Consider the following 20,250-nt stretch of genomic DNA (forward strand, 5'->3'; position numbering starts at 1 on the left):
GATCGAGACGTGGCAACACGATCCGTTAGGCCATGCGGATAAGATGCCTGTCATCTCGACTGCTAGTGATACGAGGCCGTGGGGATCCAGCACGGCATTCACTATTACCTTCCTGAACCCACCGATTCCATATTCTGCTAACAGCAATATCGCGATACGATAAACGGCAATCGCGATAGGTTACAATCTGACCTTTATCAAAGCCGGAAACGTGATGGTACGCATTTCTCCTCCTTACACGAGGCACCACAACAACGTTTCACCAGGCAACGCCGATCAACTGCTGCTTGTGTATGAGAAATCGGTTGGTAACTTTAATTACACCCTGTAACTGTCGAAAGTTTTAGTTCCCTGTTTCATGTTTGTGTCTTGCTGGTAAATGTATTTTTCAAAGATTGCGAGCAGCTTCGAAAAAATCTCCTCTTCAATTGAAATGAAGTAACGATACGAATCTCGATCTTGAAATCTATATGATGATGTACGTTATTTCAGAGTGTTGGTAGTCAGTGCAACATCGAGAATAGGATATTAAGAATGTGGAAACTAACATTACACATTGCATGTTAACTAAATTCAATTAACAACCGAAAATGGGATGAAAATGCAATTGAGTTACCGAGTAGCTTCGACTAGTACGTATCAGATCGTTGTACAGCATTAAGTAATGTCCCTCTGCCAGCAATTTACTGTTCAAGACTCCGACGAGTCCAGAATTTTCTTCACGATTTTCTCCGCTCTTCTTCGACAACCGCTAACAGAGTTAACGCAGCTGTTACACGCGTGTCCATTTTCGTATAGGAACTGTGTGGTTTGCGAGTCTCAATAAAGCCGACAACGGCCGCTGGAGAGCGCTAATAACGTTAAGCAGCGCGTCACGTGGTCCGACGGCACTGCCTCGCGTGAGGTCCCCGTCCACGTCAACGTTAGTTGGCTCGTCCCGTGTGAGGCTGGCATAAGGCGTGGCAGTGCCGCCCCATTGCTAGTAGCGACGCAGTTTCCGAGTACCGGTGTCCAGCCAGGCAAGCAGGCAGCCTGCACGGCGTGGGAACGGCCCCGCGCACTCGCAGCTCTGCGCGACGCGCGCCGGCAGGTGGCCGCTGGCTGCCGGAGCTGCTTGGGCTGCGTGCCCGCAGGCCGCGCCCCCTCCCCTCCATCCCCTCCACCATCTCTTCTGCTTCTGATGCTGCCGCTGCAGCCACGCGCAGGCCGTTGATCCCACCGCGCCGCCCACTCCGCCAGCGCGATACCGCTCTTCGCTCGTACCGGTCTTCTCTAACTGACTACTCAGAGCGGAGACAGCTAGCGCGCTACGAATGCTAATTTGCTCACGTCTCGTACTGTCGTCTAAGATCTTTATTAAAAAAATAAAAGCGCTACTTCTTCATATGGGATGGCGGCTGTTTACGGCAGCGACATACTTTTCGGCTCGCGTTAAAAATTTCATTCTGTTGTGGCATCTTTTATTTTCCTTTGTGGCGGTCTAATTCCCAGTGATTTGAAACTTCCTGGCAGATTAAAACTGTGTGCCGGACCAAGGCTCGAACTCGGGACCTTTTCCTTTCGTAAGCAAGTGCACGACGCACGCCCCGTCCTCACAGCCCTACTTCTGCCAGTACCTCGTCTCCTACCTTCCAAACTTTCCAGAAGCTCTCCTGCGAACCTTGCAGAACTAGCAGTCATGGAACGCTGCTCTCGGCTCTTGAGTGAAGGCCGTCGGCTATTGCATTGTCCTTGGTGAGAGGTAATACCTGAAATTTCGTATTGTCGACACACTCTTGGTGCTGTGGGTCTTGGAATATTGAATTGCCTAACGACTTCCGAAATGGGATCCGTCTAGCTCCAGCTAACATTCCGCTTTCAAAGTCTGTTCACATCCGCGTGCCGCCACAATCACGTAGGAAATATATTCATATATATCACAGCTCTGCCAATGCACTGTCCTTTTACACCTGGTAATACCGCCATCTATGTGTGTCCGCATCGATATCCCATGACTTTTTGTCATCTCAGTGTCCACTACTTAACCAAACGCATCCGGACACACGTATATAAAGCGGAACTGACCACTGGATGTCACTGGAGGCGGATCCGCCAGTACAAAAGGACGCGGAGAGTATTGTATTGTCAGTAAATAAGCAGTAACAGTAGAGTTGGTCCGTCAGAACGGCTCAGTGACTTCCGACGTGAGCTATTTGTAGGATATCACGTGGGTTACAAATTCGTCACGGACGTTTCATCCATTCTAAGGTTTCAAAGTCACTGTTTGTGATGTGGTTGTGAAATGGAAACACGAAAGAACAACCACAGCGAAAGCGTGACAAAGCAGACCTCTTGAAGTGACGGGCAGGTTTCGTTAAGCATTGTGGAAAGTGGCTGTAAATAATCGCTCGAAATCAGTGATGGTAATCAGTGAGTTCCAAAGTGCTGTGAGCAGTCCAACTAGCACATTGACTGTGCTCAGGACGTTAAAAGTACAGCTTCTCCTAAGCCTCACATTTCTTTCATCAGTGCTAACCGACGCTTGAGTTCGTGTAGAGAATATCGCCACTGGACAATGGATCACTGGAAATGAGTGATTTAGAGTTATGGATCTTGCTAAAGCCTGTGGCAATCCGATTTAACGTTTCGCACTTGGGAGCGCCTGGAGAACGTTACTTGCCGTCATGCGTACTCAAATGGTTCAAATGGCTCTGAGCACTATGGGACTTAACACCTATGGTCATCAGTCCCCTAGAACTTAGAACTACTTAAACCTAACTAACCTAAGGACATCACACAACACCCAGCCATCACGAGGCAGAGAAAATCCCTGACCCCGCCGGGAATCGAACCCGGGAACCCGGGCGTGGGAAGCGAGAACGCTACCGCACGACCACGAGATGCGGGCGTCGTCATGCGTACTGCCGACAGTGAAGTACAGGGGAGATGCTCCTATGCTATAGGAGCGTTTTTCGTGGTTGAAGTATGCTCCTGTAAGTCTAAAAAGTACGAAATGATATTCATTGTGTAGTTTAACGTTATTCGCAGTTGCAGGCTTTTATATACGAAATGCCAACAGTATATGCCCTCGTAGCTATACAAGAGATAAAAGTATAGCACTGTTATGTGAATTCCTAACGTAATATTGTTAGTCTCAAAGTAGGAAGGACTTCCTATAGAATGGCTAGTAATGATGTAAGTGAGCGCCGATGCGGTGTAGCTTTTGCTTACACCTAAAGAGAACATTTAATACTTTTGCCAGAAGATAAAAGTGTTAGCTGCGTCAATGCTGGAACCTACTCGGCAGTCTGCAATTCGGTGCACCTAAAACTGGCTGAAATTACAGAAAATCTTAGCAGTGGTACTTGCGTAATAGCTCGTCATGAGTAAAAACTCAGTTTTTCTTTCTGAATAAGTTGGCCACTGCGGCCATATTTAAACAAATTAATTATCCAGTAATGGCTGCCAACAGTGAAAACCTCCGCATGAAATTAATTCTGCCAATACTCAGAGACAGGATATTAATTTTTACATAAATATAATCACATTTCACTTTAGCAGACATAACTTATGTTTTAAAGATAACAGACACATAATTTACAGCAGTACAGATATTTTATCAGCGGTGAAAAATAAGAGCAACCAGATATTGCAATTCGCGCAAGACACAAACCAGAATGATCGCAAAGAAGATCATAGTCTCTGCATTACAAATGGAACAATTTAATTTAAGTATTCTTTGGTTTGGTCGCATCAAAGGTTCGACTTGTATATCCATTTTCAAAGTCCGAAAAGACTCCTGTGTTCCGCGTCAAATTATAACGCAATTCACTTACGTTTTGCACTAATTTTTTCCAAGAGAGGTTATATCCCGTTCATAAAACTATATGCGGAAAGATATGAATACATTTGACAGCATGGCGTATTGCGTTCAGTAAAGGAACAGCTGGGAGATGACGACTGTTTGCACCCTGTCATAAAGCAGCATCTGCAATGTAATGGTTTCTGGATAATAACATTCCTGAAACGAAGTGGTCTTCCCAGAGAACTTGAACCCTATGGAACACCCACCCGATGCGTCACAACGTCGACTTCGGTGCAATCCCAAGCGTCCGACATCATGATGTCCTCTGCTTTCAGCTCTTGACAAAGAATGAGCTGCCGGTCCTCCACATACATTCAACATCATTCAAACTGTCTCCACCAACGCCCAAGCTGTTCTAAAGGCGAAGAGTGGGCACATTTTATATTAACGTCCGCTGAGAGATATCCGGATAATTTCGATCGGATAGTGTATTTCCCTGCCTGGTGGAATTCCTCATCTCGTGACATATCTTACCAGCGAAAATCTCAGTCACGATGGACGTTTCATACTGCACTTATTATGTTTACGATTTTCTACATTCAATATTTTTCTAGCATGTCTTTGGGTGTATGCTACTTACTATCCTAGTCCTATGTCGTCCGGTGTAAGGTATTGGCTGAATAGTCACGCATGGAAACGAGTTGGATTTCCTACTGCTGCATCACGGCGTGCTGAAAGGGCTACAGGTCCTATTGCTCTAGCTGTCGCCGCTTCGACACTGTACTTCACTACCCCTCATCTTAGTCTATTCCAGCCTATTTTAGTTTGTTAGGGAGGAATGTTTATGCACGAACACTTTACTAAAGTCGCTTGGTCGATCATTTTCCAGTTTTATTGGATTTTTTTTTTAATGGTTCTAACTACGAAGTTAGAGAGATATGTATGTTTGAACCTTGTAATGTTGAACTCGTTAAAGAGTGCAGTTAGTGAATCTTTTATTGGTCCCCGTTTACTAACCCCACCCTCCCATATGAACGCGAATGTGGAAAAAGGAGCAGACGTAGCTTCCAGCGTGGTTGCTTTCTCGGAAATACTAAGGCAATAAAAATCTATGACACAAACTTAACGAAGTAAATATACCATACAAAAGAATTACTCACCCTCTCAGGACATATATCACAATAAGACGGTGAAAAGCCACCTCTAGTCCCGATGATGGACTAAATTCGGCGAGGAAAAGAGTCCACAAATTTTGTAAGTATGTTAATAGCCTACTGAAGAAGTCGGTCATTCGTGGTTAGAACTCGTAGAGATACCAAAGCCTGTGGATGTTGACTGCTACGTTTTACCTGCTGTTACAAGCAGTAGCAGACGTTTCCTGTGAGATTAATGTCGGATGGCTTAGCTGGCCAGTCGAAGTGTGGTGACGCGTCTTAAGTGTCTGTCAAACCAGAAAAGTATCAGTGCAACCATGTGGACACAACTGTTATCATTTTGGAAAGCGTGAATACCCAAGTCATACTCAGTTACATCAGCATCTACATCTATACTATATGAACCACCGTGAAGTGCATAGCAGAGGATACGTTACTCTGTACGAGTTATTACGGTTTCTTCCAGTTCCCTTCACGCATGGAGAGCTGGAAGAATGATTGTTCGAATGCCTACGTGTGTACTGTAATTAATCTAATCTTGTTCTCACAATCCTTATGGGAGGGATACGTTAGGTGTTGTAGTACTGTAGGGACGATGAGGAACAATTTTCCAACCCATTTTCCTGATTTTCGCCTGCGCCGTAAGGGCTGTATGGGGTTTGGCATTGTCATGGTGTAGTTTGATGAGCTGAACCTGAAGCTGTGGTCTGTGGGTCTTGATGGTCCAATGATAAAAAGTAACGATTCCGGTTAATTGTAGAGCCAGGTTCCAAAATGTCAATTTAAATGGCACGAAACTGGTCCCAGAAGAAGGAGGCCATCACCTTTCGGCCTGCTGTTCCGTGGAGAACCCGGATGACGCCACTCCATGGATTGGGTTCTGCTCTTAGATTCGGACAAAAAGAACCATGTTTCATCCTGGGTAGTGACACAGTCAAAACACTGTTTCCACTCCCTCGCACACATTCTTTCTCATCGTTTTCATTTCTCTTGTCAATAATCTAGGCCGGCCGGAGTGGCCGTGCGATTCTAGGCGCTACAATCTGGAGCCGGGCGACCGCTACGGTCGCAGGTTCGAATCCTGCCTCGGGCATGGATGTGTATGATGTCCTTAGGTTAGTTAGGTTTAATTAGTTCTAAGTTCTAGGCGACTGAGGCCTCAGAAGTTAAGTCGCATAGTGCTCAGAGCCATTTGAACCATTTGAATCAATAATCTAGGCACCCAACGTGCACAGATTTTTCTGTATCCTATTGACTGTAGTAGTAATACCACACTACCCAATGACAATCGCGTCATTTCCGCAAGCTGTCGTGACGTGACAAACTGTCATTTTGGATGATTTGTTCAATGGTCTCCTTATTCACATCCCTCACTGCCGTCGGTGGTCTACCGCATCGTGGATTGTCCAGTAGAGAGAAATCACCTTCTTTAAACCTCTGCAACCACCGCTGGATACTGCAGCGATCCACTGTGTCCTCCCCATAAACAGTGAGTAACTTCCTGTGAATCTTTCTGGGAGAGCCATCGCCGGTCTTGAAGAGGAACTCCGTTACCTACCGTTGTTGCAACCTGACATCTACTACAAGGTACATTATGGCTCACCTCTAAATAAAAGAAAATACTTTTATACACCGACTTACAGGTAAATGTTCCAAGGATGTTCACAAAAAAATTTCATTCTCCTCCTGCAAAAAAATACAAAAATTAGAGACGACTGTGCACAACTTTTTGAACGCACTTTGTACATTCATGGAATCACCATATAAAGCTGGTTCTTGAAACTTTGGTGGTAGACTTTCTCGAGATGATTTCTCCATATCTTCAAGAGTCTGCCAGTCCAGTTCTTTCAACATCTCTGTTGCACTTTCCCGCAGGTCAAACAAACCTGGGGCCATTCGTGCTACCCTTCTCTGTATATGTTCAGTATCCCCTGTTAGTCCTATTTGGTACGGGTCCCACACACTTGAGCAGTATTCTAGGAAGGGTATCCCGAGTGATTTATAAGGAATTTCCTTTGCAGACTGATTGTAACCTACTTTACCCACAACTCAGCTTATGTGGTAGCTCCATTTCATGTCCCTATTGAGTGTTGTACTCAGCTATCTGCACGGGTTTACCTATTCCAACTGTGACTGAATGATATTATATTAATAGGTGACTACGTTTTCAGTTCTGTGAAGTATACAATTTTACATTTATGAACGTTTAAATCAAGCTGCCGATCTTTGCACCATTTTGAAATGTTATCAATCTCTGATAGGACACGTGTGCAGTATGATTCAGACTATACTTCGTTGTAGCTAACTGCATCATCTGCGAAAAGTCTGAAGTTACTATTAATATTCTTAGCAAGGTTATTACTATACAGCATGAACGACAAGGTACTCAACACATTTCCCCGGGGGTATACCCGAAGTTACTTCTACGTCCTTCAATGACTCTCCATCCAAGACAGCATGCTGCGATCCCCTTGTCAAGAAATCCTCAATCCAGTCACAAATTTCATCTGATACTTCATACGATCGTACTTTTGATAGTAAACATAGGCGTGGTACTGAGTCAAATGCTTTTCGGAAATCGAGAAATACTGCATCTATCTGACTACCTTGGTCCGTGGCTTTCAGGATGTTATGTGAGAAAAGTATGAGTTAGGTAACGTATGATCTATGTCTTTGAAATCCATACTCATAGTAAAGACGTAGGCGAAAGGGGATACCATGGCTACCGAAGACGAATGTGTCCAAGTCATTGTACGAACAAAACCCCCCGAAATGTTACTTGAGCACCTCCGGCCTGAATTACAACCTCTATGCTACTTGAGCCGTCGGGTTACCCACTGCATCATTTGAAAAGAGGCAGTATACGGCTCGGAGGAGCACACTACAAGGCTGCTGTCAACTACCGTTCATTATTATCTGTGTTGCTTGGCACGTCGGCGCAACTTTATGGTCTGCTGTAACCAATGCCCTTTTGTGAGGTACTCGACACCAAATATCCATTGCATACCGGTCTCTTAAAAATGTTAGTTCATGTACTGGTTGAAATGGACCAGCACTCATTTAAAGAAGCAATTCTTATCAGATATAAAAGCGACTGTCATTGACGGGTTCAAATGGCTCTGAGCACTATGGGACTCAACATCTTAGGTCATAAGTCCCCTAGAACTTAGAACTACTTAAACCTAACTAACCTAAGGACATCACACACACCCATGCCCGAGGCAGGATTCGAACCTGCGACCGTAGCAGTCCCGCGGTTCCGGACTGCAGCGCCAGAACCGCACGGCCACCGCGGCCGGCCATTGACAGGTCGTGAGGTCGCTGCAGTTAAGTATCCTTTTACGTCCACTGTTCTTATGCTGCGTAAAGTGGTTGTGAGTGGTACATCATATCTTGTGGACACACTGAACACTGATCTTATGTGTCTATGGTACCGTTTCTACATTTACTGGACTCCAGAGAGACCAATGTGCTCTTTGAAGGGGGTAGATAACGAGTTATCCTCTGAGCTTGAAGAACGGTTTTCGTGAAGGAATTAGAAATCTACCAAGAGGAAGTAATAATTGGAGCAGCCAATGCAGAACTCCACAGAGCCATCTTGTAGTAGGTGGTCACAGTGACACGAACAAGATCCTGGAAAGATAACAGAAGATCAAACAGTTACATACTGAAATATGAATAGAACAGCACCAATACAAAGGCGCAACCTGAGAACGTCAGAGCATAACGAGCTTCTGACTGATTGCATCGGGGGCCTGTCACGGAATGTCATCGAGATGCGATTCCGCGGACCCTGAGCACCCTTGCAGGGTATGGTCATGGGTCGTGTCCTGGAGTGCTACAATCAGAGCCTCGTGAGAGACGAGACCACACCAGACAAAAACACATTAAGATCAGACACATTAGTCATTCTGAGACGTGCCATGGAGTGCTACATTCAGAACTTCATGAAACAGAAGACCAAATCAGACAAATACAAAGTAAGGTGAGAAACATCAACCTTTCTGGGACGTATCCTGGAGTGCTACAGTCAGAACTGCATGAAAGATAAGATCGCACCTGCTACATGAATAGTAAGATGAAACACCTTGGTCCTTCTGCACATGGCTGTCGGCATCCTGCATTACAATTTCCGTTCTGAAAAATACATCGTTTTTCTTTTACAATAAAACATGGGAAGGTTGGTGATATTTTACCAGTAACAGTGTTCCTGACGTTTAGCACCTGTATTCTTATGTTTACTTAATAACTTCATTCATATCATAATTTCCTTCGATTTATTAAGACAGAACTTCACCTGTTACAGTCACTTTACCCATTATAACAGTAGCTGATTTCTGCGACAGTTCGTTAAACTACGAGCAGAAAATATTGAAACCAGCCAGTTGTGGCTCATTTTGCGGGCGTCCCAATGGAACTTTAGGGAAATGCTAAGGTGTATTTCACCCAGAGCTCTATGTGCCACATTTTGCAAAATATGGTTTCACATCTTACGCTCTATAATGCTAAGAAGTGAGGTTATGTATTGCAGGTGAAGAAATGACGCATGTTTGAAATAAGTGAAGAGGTTACGTTGAGGTTGAATCTAAGGTGCCCGTTTTAAGGGGTAACGCCACTGTAAAATTTTCAAAAATTCGTTTTTTGTTTGCTTAGAAGATGCTCTGAATCTTCTAAAATATGAGACAAAAAGCCTAATCACTGGAAAAAAAAATTTCTTTATGGAATTCTGAGCTTCTCCTCCAGCGTCTCGAGTAGCCCGAAACGGTCTAACTGAGCCAACTCGATACCTCCTGTAGTGTCCGGGTGTACTTAGAAGCATTTCAAGACAATAATGCGTTAGCTTGGCGTCATCAAGCGTCAGTACTTGTGCGAAAGGCGAATTTGATTTCTGGTTACGTTATTGACTTTTCATGTTTTATTTGTGAGCGTACTGCATACAGTTTTGCCTCTCAAATAAGAATGAGTGGTAAGAAAGTGTGCTCGGGCAGAAAAGGTATGAAAGCGTCCTATCCAATGCGAAGTCGAAGCAATATGTCGTCAAAGCGTTCGAAGAATAGATGGAAGGCTGAAAGCAATTCGAAAGCAGTGAGTGCCTCTGTTTGGAAACGGAAAGACTAGGAGTTCGATGTGAATTACGGATTGGGCTAGAGGATTATGCATTTTCTTGTCGTTTTCTCTGTTATTTATCAATATGTGAAATGTAAAAAGTGCAATCTAGACATCATGTTACAAGAACCAATCCTCGAGTCTTAGCCTCCACAATAATTATTTCTTGTCTAAACTGCCCAGGGGTTGTTATACCAAATACTACGTCTATACGGAACGCATATGAAATCAACTGTAAAATCGGCCTAGCAATGCGCCTGCTTGGAGTAGGGCTAAGCGGAATTGTAAAGTTTTGCGCTTTCATGGAACAGCCATCGCCTATATTTCAATCGTTCTATGATAACGAGTGAATATGATTTCGATCGCAACGGGAGCAGTACGACGGTCTACTCCTGAGATGGTAGATTAATGGCAATAGTTTTTTTAAAAGCAGAATTTTTCATTTGTTCATGCCTATATTTCAAAACTTCAAATGTTCTTTTCTCCGAATATGACTTTTCAAAAAAAAGCACTCAGCATGACTCCTACAATTCTCAATCTTTATCACTGAAAATGTAACCACAACGTTGAAATGAAATTTCAAATTGAACCACGTAGGGGATTTTCGATTAATTACTTTTGAATACATTATGGGAGTGACAGTGATCAATGTGTTACAAATATTTTTCTGCTGGAGAATCACTACCCAAGCAGCAGAAGGAGGTTCTTACTCATTTGTCTGAAGACGACCACAGTAGTGGTCGAAACCGGTCACCGTAATAAATAAATTGTGATCAAGACAATTTTTAATAGTAAATATTTGATTTTCGATTAGTTAATTTAAATAATACTTATTAACAAACGATTGTCGTTTTTGGTGAAAACTGAACGACGTCATTTGAAACGTCCCCTTAGAAAAATTGTACAAGACTGTGCTTAAACTGACACACAATATTTTTGGCGCAACGCAATCTGACTTTCAATAATCCCTACAAGAGAATGCCCCTGACTAAATTAACCTGTACGTTTCACAAATCACTTACCTCACAAAAATCTTCGTTACTAGAACTACTGCAATACAGCGAGCGCCACTACTGCCAGCTTAATAAAAGATTCAAACTACTGAAGGCACTAATTACTGATAGGCATAGTTAGCAAAAGAAAGATTTTGATAGAGAACAAACAATGTCTTTACCTTAATAGTGTTCAAAAGTCATAATATATATATCAGTCCATGATATCCAATCTTACACATTTACTGTCACTGTCCAGATCATCCGCTCTCAAAACTCCGCCATCTCACTCCCCACATCCACCACTGCTGGCGGCTCACCTCCAACTGCGCAACGCTACGCGCTGTTAACAGCCAACTGCCCAACACTACAATGGCGAGTATTACTAAATGCCAACCAGCCACTGACTGCACACAGCACAGCCAGTGATTTTCATACAGAGCGCTATGTGGCGTTACCAATAAGAAAACCTAAACAGCCTACTTACACATTCAGCCATTCCCCAATTACACAAAACTCAATATTTCTAAAATCCCGTATGTGGTTTACTAGCCACATTCATTTAGACTGAACAGACTTTTTTTCTTTTTCACTGATTCAAATTGGCACTTGTTATAATGCGTGCCTCAGAACTCAACATGCCTCGGAAGAATTGCTGGAGGGTCGCCATTCTGGAATATTTTTCAACAAAATCCTTTTGTAACATACTGAAATATAGGCTCGATAACTAGCGCTAGTAATGTTTCTCTTTCAAGGAAACACTTTTGTTTAGGTCGTTACAGCGGTGTTACCCATGAAGTGGAACGCTGTTTCTGTATAATATGATACGAAGATATTCGTATCAGAGCTGCTGCTAAACGACTAGGAAATGGGAATCCACGGCGCAGAGTGGGACACATTAACGTGTCACATAATAAACACAGAAACTGCCCGCGATAGAGTAACGACTAGTACTACTTTAATTTAGAGTTCCCGGATATTCCATATAAAAGGCAGACAGTGTTTGATGCATCGGCAAGGGCATCATCGTGATGCAGAGGCCAGTGTTCGAATACATGGGGGTACACTATTGGCCACCTAAAATGGTAATAGCGCGGACAGACTATGAATATAGATGAATATGGCTCGTAAAATATGGATATAGGCATTATAGATGACTCTGGTGCTGAATGCTTTGGGATACCGCGGGAATCCAATGTAGAAACGTCATTATTTACAGATACCGCACTTGGCGGCTAAACGCCTCTCAAATTTATTCAGTGCCGATAAATTCGTTTAATTCACTAAATAGACGAAAGGTAATCCACATTAGTTTGACATTACGTATTTCAGCAACGCTTTATAGTTTTTTGGTACATGCATAATTTCTTTGCAATACAATTAATTGTATTATAGCCTTGTTGTTTTAGATAGTTCTTTCATTTAGGTTATTTGACGACGTGTTTTTATCAAATGGTTCAAATGGCTCTGAGCACTATGGGACTTAACTTCTGAGGTCGTCAGTCCCCTAGAACTTAGAACTACTTAAACCTAACTAACCTAAGGACATCACGCTCATCCATGCCCGAGGCAGGATTGGAACCTGTGACCCTAGCGGTCGCACGGTTCCAGACTGAAGCGCCTAGAACCGCTCGGCCACCCCCGCCGGCGTTTTTTATCTACAGTTCAAATGGTTCAAATGGCTCTGAGCACTATGGGACTTAACTTCTGAGGTCATCAGTCCCCTAGAACTTAGAACTACTTAAACCTAACTAACCTAAGGACATCACACACATCCATGCCCGAGGCAGGATTCGAACCTGCGACAGTAGCGGTCGCGCGGTTCTAGACTGTAGCGCCTAGAACCGCTCGGCCACTCCAGCCGGCTTATCTACAGTGCACACCTGTACATATCATTTCTGGTATTTATTGTGAAATTACATTGAATGAAGGACTTTTGGTGTAATGAGAAACTTTATTTAATGGTAACTCTTCACCAAGGTTTATCATTCACGATTTCTATTTAATCTTTAGTACAGATATAATTTATTTCAACCTATTCATTAAAATGCTTTTTAAATCCTTCGTTATCAAGACGAGTACTCGGTACTAAAATACTGACTGATGCAGAACTGCTCTGCTATGGTATAACGTCACTGACTTCAGGAAGTTAACGTGAAACTCGTTCATGTTCTTAAGATTGACTTAGCTTCATCAAAATATTGATTCCAAAACTGAGAAATGACTGGTCAAACAAACTGTCCGCACATTGCTTTGTACACTATATGACTATCCGGACACCTGGTTGAAAATTACTTACAAATTCGTGGCGCCCTCCATCGGTAATGCTGGAATTCAGTATGGTATTGGTCCACCCTTAGGTTTGATGACAGTTTACACTCTCGCAGGCAAACGTTCAATCAGGTGCTGGAAGGTTTCTTGGGGAATGGCAGCCCATTCCTCACCAAATGCTGCACTGAGGAGAGGTATCGATGCCGATCGGTGAGGCCTGGCACGAAGTCGGCGTTCCAAAACATTCCAAGGGTGTTCTATAGGATTCAGGTGCAGGCCAGTCCATTACAAGGATGTTTTTGTCGTGTAACCACAGACCGTGCATTATGATCGGTTGCTCCATCGTGTTCAACGATGCAATTGCCATTCCCGAATTGTACTTCAACAGTGGGAAAAAAGAAGGTGTTTAGAACATCAATGTAGGCCTGTGGTGTGACAGTGCCACGTGAAACAACAAGGGGTGCCCCCCCCCCCTCCCACTTCATGAACAACACGACCACACCATAACACTTCCGCCTCCGAATTTTACTGTTGGCACTACGCACGCTGGCAGATGACGTTCACCGGGCATTCTCCATACCCACTCTCTGCCATCGGATCGCCACATTGTGTACCGTGATTCGTCACCCCACACAACGTTTTTCCACTGTTCAATCGTCCATTGTTTACGCTGCTTACTAAGCGAGGCGTGGTATGGCATTTACCGGTGTGATGTTTGGCTTATGAGCAGCCGCTCCACCATGAGCGCCAAGTTTTCTCACATTCCACCTAACTGTCATACTACCTGCAGTGGATCCTGACGCAGTTTGGAATTCCTGTGTGATTCTCTGGACTATGACCCTCTTCAACTGTCGGCGGTCTCTGTCAGTCAACAGACGAGGTCAGCCTGTACGTTTTTGTGCTGTAAGTGTCCCTTCACGTTCCCACTTCACTGTCGCGTCAGAAACAGTGGACTTAGGGATGTTTAGGAGTACGGAAATCTCGAGTACAGACGTATGACACAAGTGACAGCCAATCACCTGGCCACGTTCGAAGTCCGTGACTTCGGCGGAGGGCCTCATTCTGCTCTTCCACGATGTGTAATAACTACTGAGGTCGCTGATGTGGAGTACCTAGCAGTAGGTGGCTGCAAAATGCACCTAATATGGGAGTGTCCGTATACTTTTGATCACATAGAGTCTCTCATCTTACACCATATGAATACCAGTTTGCTATATTAATGGCATTAAAATTGTTTTAGAATATAGTGTACCTCGAAATTAGTTTCGCGTAGGTAAGCTCACCAGACGAAATATTAGTCACTCCCTTAAAAGGGCGCACTGGTCGCTCTGTCGTACAACTTGCACCAGGTGGGGATGTGAATCATCACTGCTGACGTAAGTCGTGACGGTGGTGTGTGCGTGCGCGCACCCAGCCGGTTATATGAAACTAGCTCAGTAAGAGGTACTAGCGTAGAGACGTGAAACAATGGCAGAAAGAAGCTACGTATTATGTTCAGGCCTAATGACGACCGCATAGTGCATGAAGTTGCTCCATTTGTTTGTGTATCAGCGCAGACTGTCCGGCCTGTCTACAAGGAATGGTTTACCACTCTCAGTCACGTAAAACAATGATCGCAAGAGATCCTAACCGACATCGACCGGAGATAAGTGTAAAAAATTCGTAAATTTGTGGTAAGATCTTATGGGACCAAACTGCTTAGGTCATCGGTTCCTAAGCTTACACACTACTTAATCTAACTTTAACTTAACGCTATGGACGACACACACACCCATGCCCAAGGGAGGACTGGAACCTCCGATGGGGGGAGCCGCGCGGACAGTGACAAGACGCCTGAGATCCCGCGGATAACCCGCGCTGCCGAGATAAATGTGACGCCTTGTCGATGACGATCGGTTTCAAACGTGACAGTAACTGCTACTGTCAGTGAATGCAGTTCCGTCTCTAGCAGTTTTCAAGAGGACACTGCGAGGGGAACTGCATGCAATGGACATTTAGAGTCGAGTATCACGAAAGAGGACATTTCTCTCAGCGGCACGTAAATCTGGTGGTCCTAAGTGGCCAATAAAATGCAGAAATTGCACGGTAGCTGACGGGGGACGTGCAGTGTGACCCTGTAACGTAGCAGACAGTTGTGAGTTATTTTTACTTGCAGTGATGTACGCGACCTTAGAACGTGTGTTGTCCTGTAGCCGAGAGGTAGCTTTGTTCTGTTGCTCGAGGTATACGTGCAGCTGTGCGACAGGGCACTGAGTGTTATTATTTCCCGGCAACTAAAACATTATTTTACATTCAACTAAGTGTATTATGAATTTGTTTTGGTAACTCTCCATATTGCCTATGAATCTGAAGAAATACCCTCCAAGGCATAAAAACAGCGCCGCATCACGAAGGAATTGTCCAAATGGGATGGAAATCGTTAGATATTATCTACATGCACAGACAAACAAATGATTACAATTTCAGAAAAAAATGGATGATTTGTGCAGGAGAAAGAGCTTGACAAGCCAGTAAAGCGTTTGTCCATTTCTGGCCCTTATGCAAGCAATTATTCGGCGTTACGCTTATTGACAGAGTTTCTGGTTGCTCTCTTGAGAGATATCGTGCCAAATTCTGTCCAATTAGCTCATTAGATCGTCAAAATCTCCCGATGGTTGGAGGGCGCTGCCAATAATGCTCCAAGCGTTCTCAATTGGCCAGAGATCTGGCGACCTTGCTTGCGAAATTAGGTTTTGTTAAGCACGATGACAAGCAGTGTAAACCCTCGCCATGTGCGGACAGGCATTGTCTTGCTGAAATGTAAGCCCAGTATAACTATCCATGAATGGCAACAAAGCGAGGTAAGGGTGCCGCGGATGACAACCTAAGGGGTCCTGCTATGAAAAAAAACGGCGCCCCGGACCATCACTCCTGGTTGTGGGGCCGTATGGCGGACGAGAGTCAGGTTGGTATCCCACCGCTGTCCGTGGCGTCTCGACACACGTCTTCGGCCTGGAACAGAATTGTCTTCAGTGATAAGTCCTAATTCCAAGTGAGCCCCTACGACCATCGAAGACATGTCAGCAGACGCATCGGACATTGATGTGATACCAACCTTACCGTCGCCCGCCGTACGGCACGACAACCAGGATTGATGGTGTGAGATGCCATTTCTTTTCAGAGCAGAATCCCAACTGGTTGTCACCCGCTGCACGCTTGCAACGCAGCGATATTCCGACGACATTCTGCGCCCCGTTTCGTTGCCCTTCATAGTAAGCCCATAACCTTTGGGTGTTGGTGAGTGTAGCTGTAGCAGATTAGCAAAGGAGCACCGACTAACATTGTTTCACAGCAGATCACTCACCTGCGAATATTTTGTCCGGTGTGTCGGACTACGTTTCTTACAGCAGCTGTTTGATTGACTAGTAAGGCACTGATTCACAAAAGGGGCAGTAGGGAAGCTGAACTGATAATATGGAGGAACATGTAATCAGATATGAACACACAAATGAGAGGTAGCCCTGCCGCAAGTAACCCATAAACTGTCACTCACCGAATGTAGTCGCTCGGCGAGCGATAGACTTGATGATATGGAGGAACATATAATATGAACAAATAAATTAGACGCTAAATCGAGTAGAACAGAAGTGATATCTGGTGTTCCGCAAGGTAGTGTCATAGGCCCTCTGCTGTTCCTGATTTACATAAATGATCTATGTGATAATCTGAGCAGCTCCCTTGGATTGTTTGCAGATGACTCTGTAATTTACTGTCTAGTACAATAATCAGACGATCAGTTCCAATTACAAAATGATCTAGAGAGAATTTCTGTATGGTACGAAAAGTTGCAATTGGCACTAAACAACGAAAAGTGCGAGGTCATCCACATGGGTACTAAAAGAAATACGATAAATTTTGGGAACCGGTATACGATAAATCGCACAAATCTAAGGGCTGTCAATTCGACTAAATACCTAGGAATTACAATGACAATTAACTTAAATTGGAAAGACCACATAGATAATATTGTGCGAAAGGCGAAACAAAGACTGCACTTTGTTGGCAGAACACTTTGATGATGCGACAAACCCACTAAAGAGACAGCCTACATTACACTTGTCATCTGGAATATTGCTGCGCGGTATGGGATCCTTACCAGGTAGGATTGACCGAGCACATCGAAAAAGTGCAAAGAAGGGCAGCTCGTGTCGTGTTATCGCGCAATATGGGTGAGAGTGTCACTGATATGATACGCTAGTTGGGGTGGTAGTCACTGAAACAAAGGCGGTTTACTTTTCGGCGAGATGTATTTACGAAATTTCAATCACCAACTTTCTCATGCGAATGCGAAAATATTTTGTTGACACTCACCTACGTAGGGAGAAATGATCATCATAAAAATATAAGAGAAATCAGAGCTCGAGCGGAAAGATTCAGGTGTTCCTTTTTCCCACGCGCCATTCGAAAGTGGAATGGTAGAGAAGTAATATGAAAAAGGTTCGATTTAACCTCTGCCAGGCACTTAACTGTGAATTGCAGAGTAACCATGTAGATGTAGATGTAGGGCAAGTTAAAGTACATACATTCACATAGCATAATCATCTTCAGAATCAAGACCTGTCCCCAGAGTAAGCACAGCAATGAAATAGCGGGTATCACTGTAATAGAAGAAATTAACTATGGGTCACGCTTACGACAACACTAACAGGAGTCTGCCAAAACAGCTTACCACGCTACATATCGACTGCAGCGTCAGTATCTTGAGGAGCAAACATAGCGGTAATACAGTCGCACCCACTGTAATTGCGATGTGTCTAGTAACTCTAAACATCACGAGGGTTCGCGGATGACTAAGCTAATCTGTTCTCAAAGTAATAGCGACCATTAGCCACTAAATGGCGGTAATTGCTGCACTCTGAACACCTGTAGAGACTGCAACGGAGTGGGCTGGAGAGCTGTTCCTTAGGTTGTTTAAAGACACATTCGATGAGCTACGGCGTATCTCCGCGGGACAGGAAAACGTCCTTCTAACCAGCCTAACAGAAGTGAGAGGTGGAACCGTTGCTGATGTTCTGGCCACCTGGAGTGGCCGAGTTCAGGCCCTCAAGTTGGGTGACCTGAACTGACACTAATTTTCAGAACGCGGGAGAACTGCTTTTGCTTCCGCCATCCCGTGGCTTCAACGACGACTCGAAATAATGGCCAGAAAACCAAGGTAGATTTCACGATCCTGGCCGTTTTCAATATTAATTGAACGGGGAATGTTACATCTGCCCTGCCCCCTCCAACCGATGGTCCTCTATGTAGACAATACCTCGGTAGTGTCTGTGGACTTAGGAAAATTAATTAGTTGTACCAATTCAGTAATGAAATTTGATGAATTGTTATCTAATTAATCGACTGCTCTGAGTTAGGTGTCAGTTCACCCGGCATAATCTTTGGAGGTAGAATCTGTGATCAGTATTGAAGAATTAATTTTATTACTCTCTCTTCCTTTGTGGTGAAAACTCCTTTGGACAGATGCTATAGCATTATCAAAAGCGTTTTCAAGTGGTTCAAATGGCTCTGAGCACTATGGGGCTTAACATTTGAGGTCATCAGTCCCCTAGGAGTTAGAACTACTTAAACCTAACTAACCTAGACATCATACACAGTCATGAACGAGGCAGGTTGGTTCAAATGGCTCTGAGCACTATGGGACTCAACTGCTGTGGTCATCAGTCCCCTAGAACTTAGAACTACTTAAACCTAACTAACCTAAGGACATCACACACATCCGTGCCCGAGGCAGGATTCGAACCTGCGACCGTAGCAGTCGCACGGCTCCGGACTGCGCGCCTAGAACCGCGAGACCACCGCGGCCGGCCGAACGAGGCAGGATTCGAACCTGCGACCGTAGCGGTCGCTCGGTTCCAGTTTGAAGCGCCTTGAACCGCTCGGCCACACTGGCCGGCTAAATGCGTTTTGTGCTTGACAAAGTCACTGCGTTACACGCCTTCTTGCGATTTCAGCAAGATAGGGCCTATCCGCACACGCGAGAGTTTTTTCTGCATGTCTTCACGCTTGTCAAACCCTACCTTGGCCTGTACGGTTTCCGGATGTCTCTCCAATTGAGAACGCTCTCAGCATTACTGGCAGCGCCCTGAAACCAGCACGGGATTTTGACGATCTAATGCGTCGATTGGAAAGAATACGGAACGATGTCCCTCATGAGGACATACAAAAATTCTATCAGTCAACACCAAGCCAAGTTTGAATAAGGGCCAGAGGTGGACCAAATCGTTATTGACTTGCTCAGTTTGTGAAACTTTTTCCCTTGAACCAATTTTTCTGAAATTTTAATCGTTTGTTTGCCTATACATGCATATCTCATTTATCTGTTTCCGTAGCATTCGGATAATTCGTTCGTCGTAAGTCGGTTTTTTTCCTAGTGTGTGTTGTTAACTCTTTTCCGCTTTATTTCATACTTCATATACAGTGTTGTGTTGCCAATTAACCTGTACGGCTAAAAGTTCACTCCCTTAACTACGATATTTTCGATGATCTAAACGTTCACTTAAGAACCATAACCCTCCTTGTTACACGAAACTGAGTTAGGGATTTTAATTATTTACAACCTCTTCTGATGTTGTGCTTACAATTTCAGTTTACAGAATCTACTTATCTAGGATTTTTTTTATATTTAGACTAGAACAGCTTGCTGACGTAAAGCTAATTATTTCAGAATTGTTTTCCAAATTAGATTTTGTTGTGTGAGTGTTTTGGAAATGTTGAAGGAATGTGTAGAGGGCATAAGGGAAGCGTGAATCTCTATTTTACCGGAAATTATATAGAAGTAGGCATGGGAAAACCTTGTGGAATCGTGAGTCACGTGCTACATATATCCTGTTTGAATGGTTTTGTATAAAAGGAGCCAAAATAAAAGTTTGGAACTAAATACTTTAATATTTTGTTTCTGAGGACA

Source organism: Schistocerca nitens, chromosome 5, assembly GCF_023898315.1.
Source record: "Schistocerca nitens isolate TAMUIC-IGC-003100 chromosome 5, iqSchNite1.1, whole genome shotgun sequence".
Lineage (NCBI taxonomy): Eukaryota > Metazoa > Arthropoda > Insecta > Orthoptera > Acrididae > Schistocerca > Schistocerca nitens.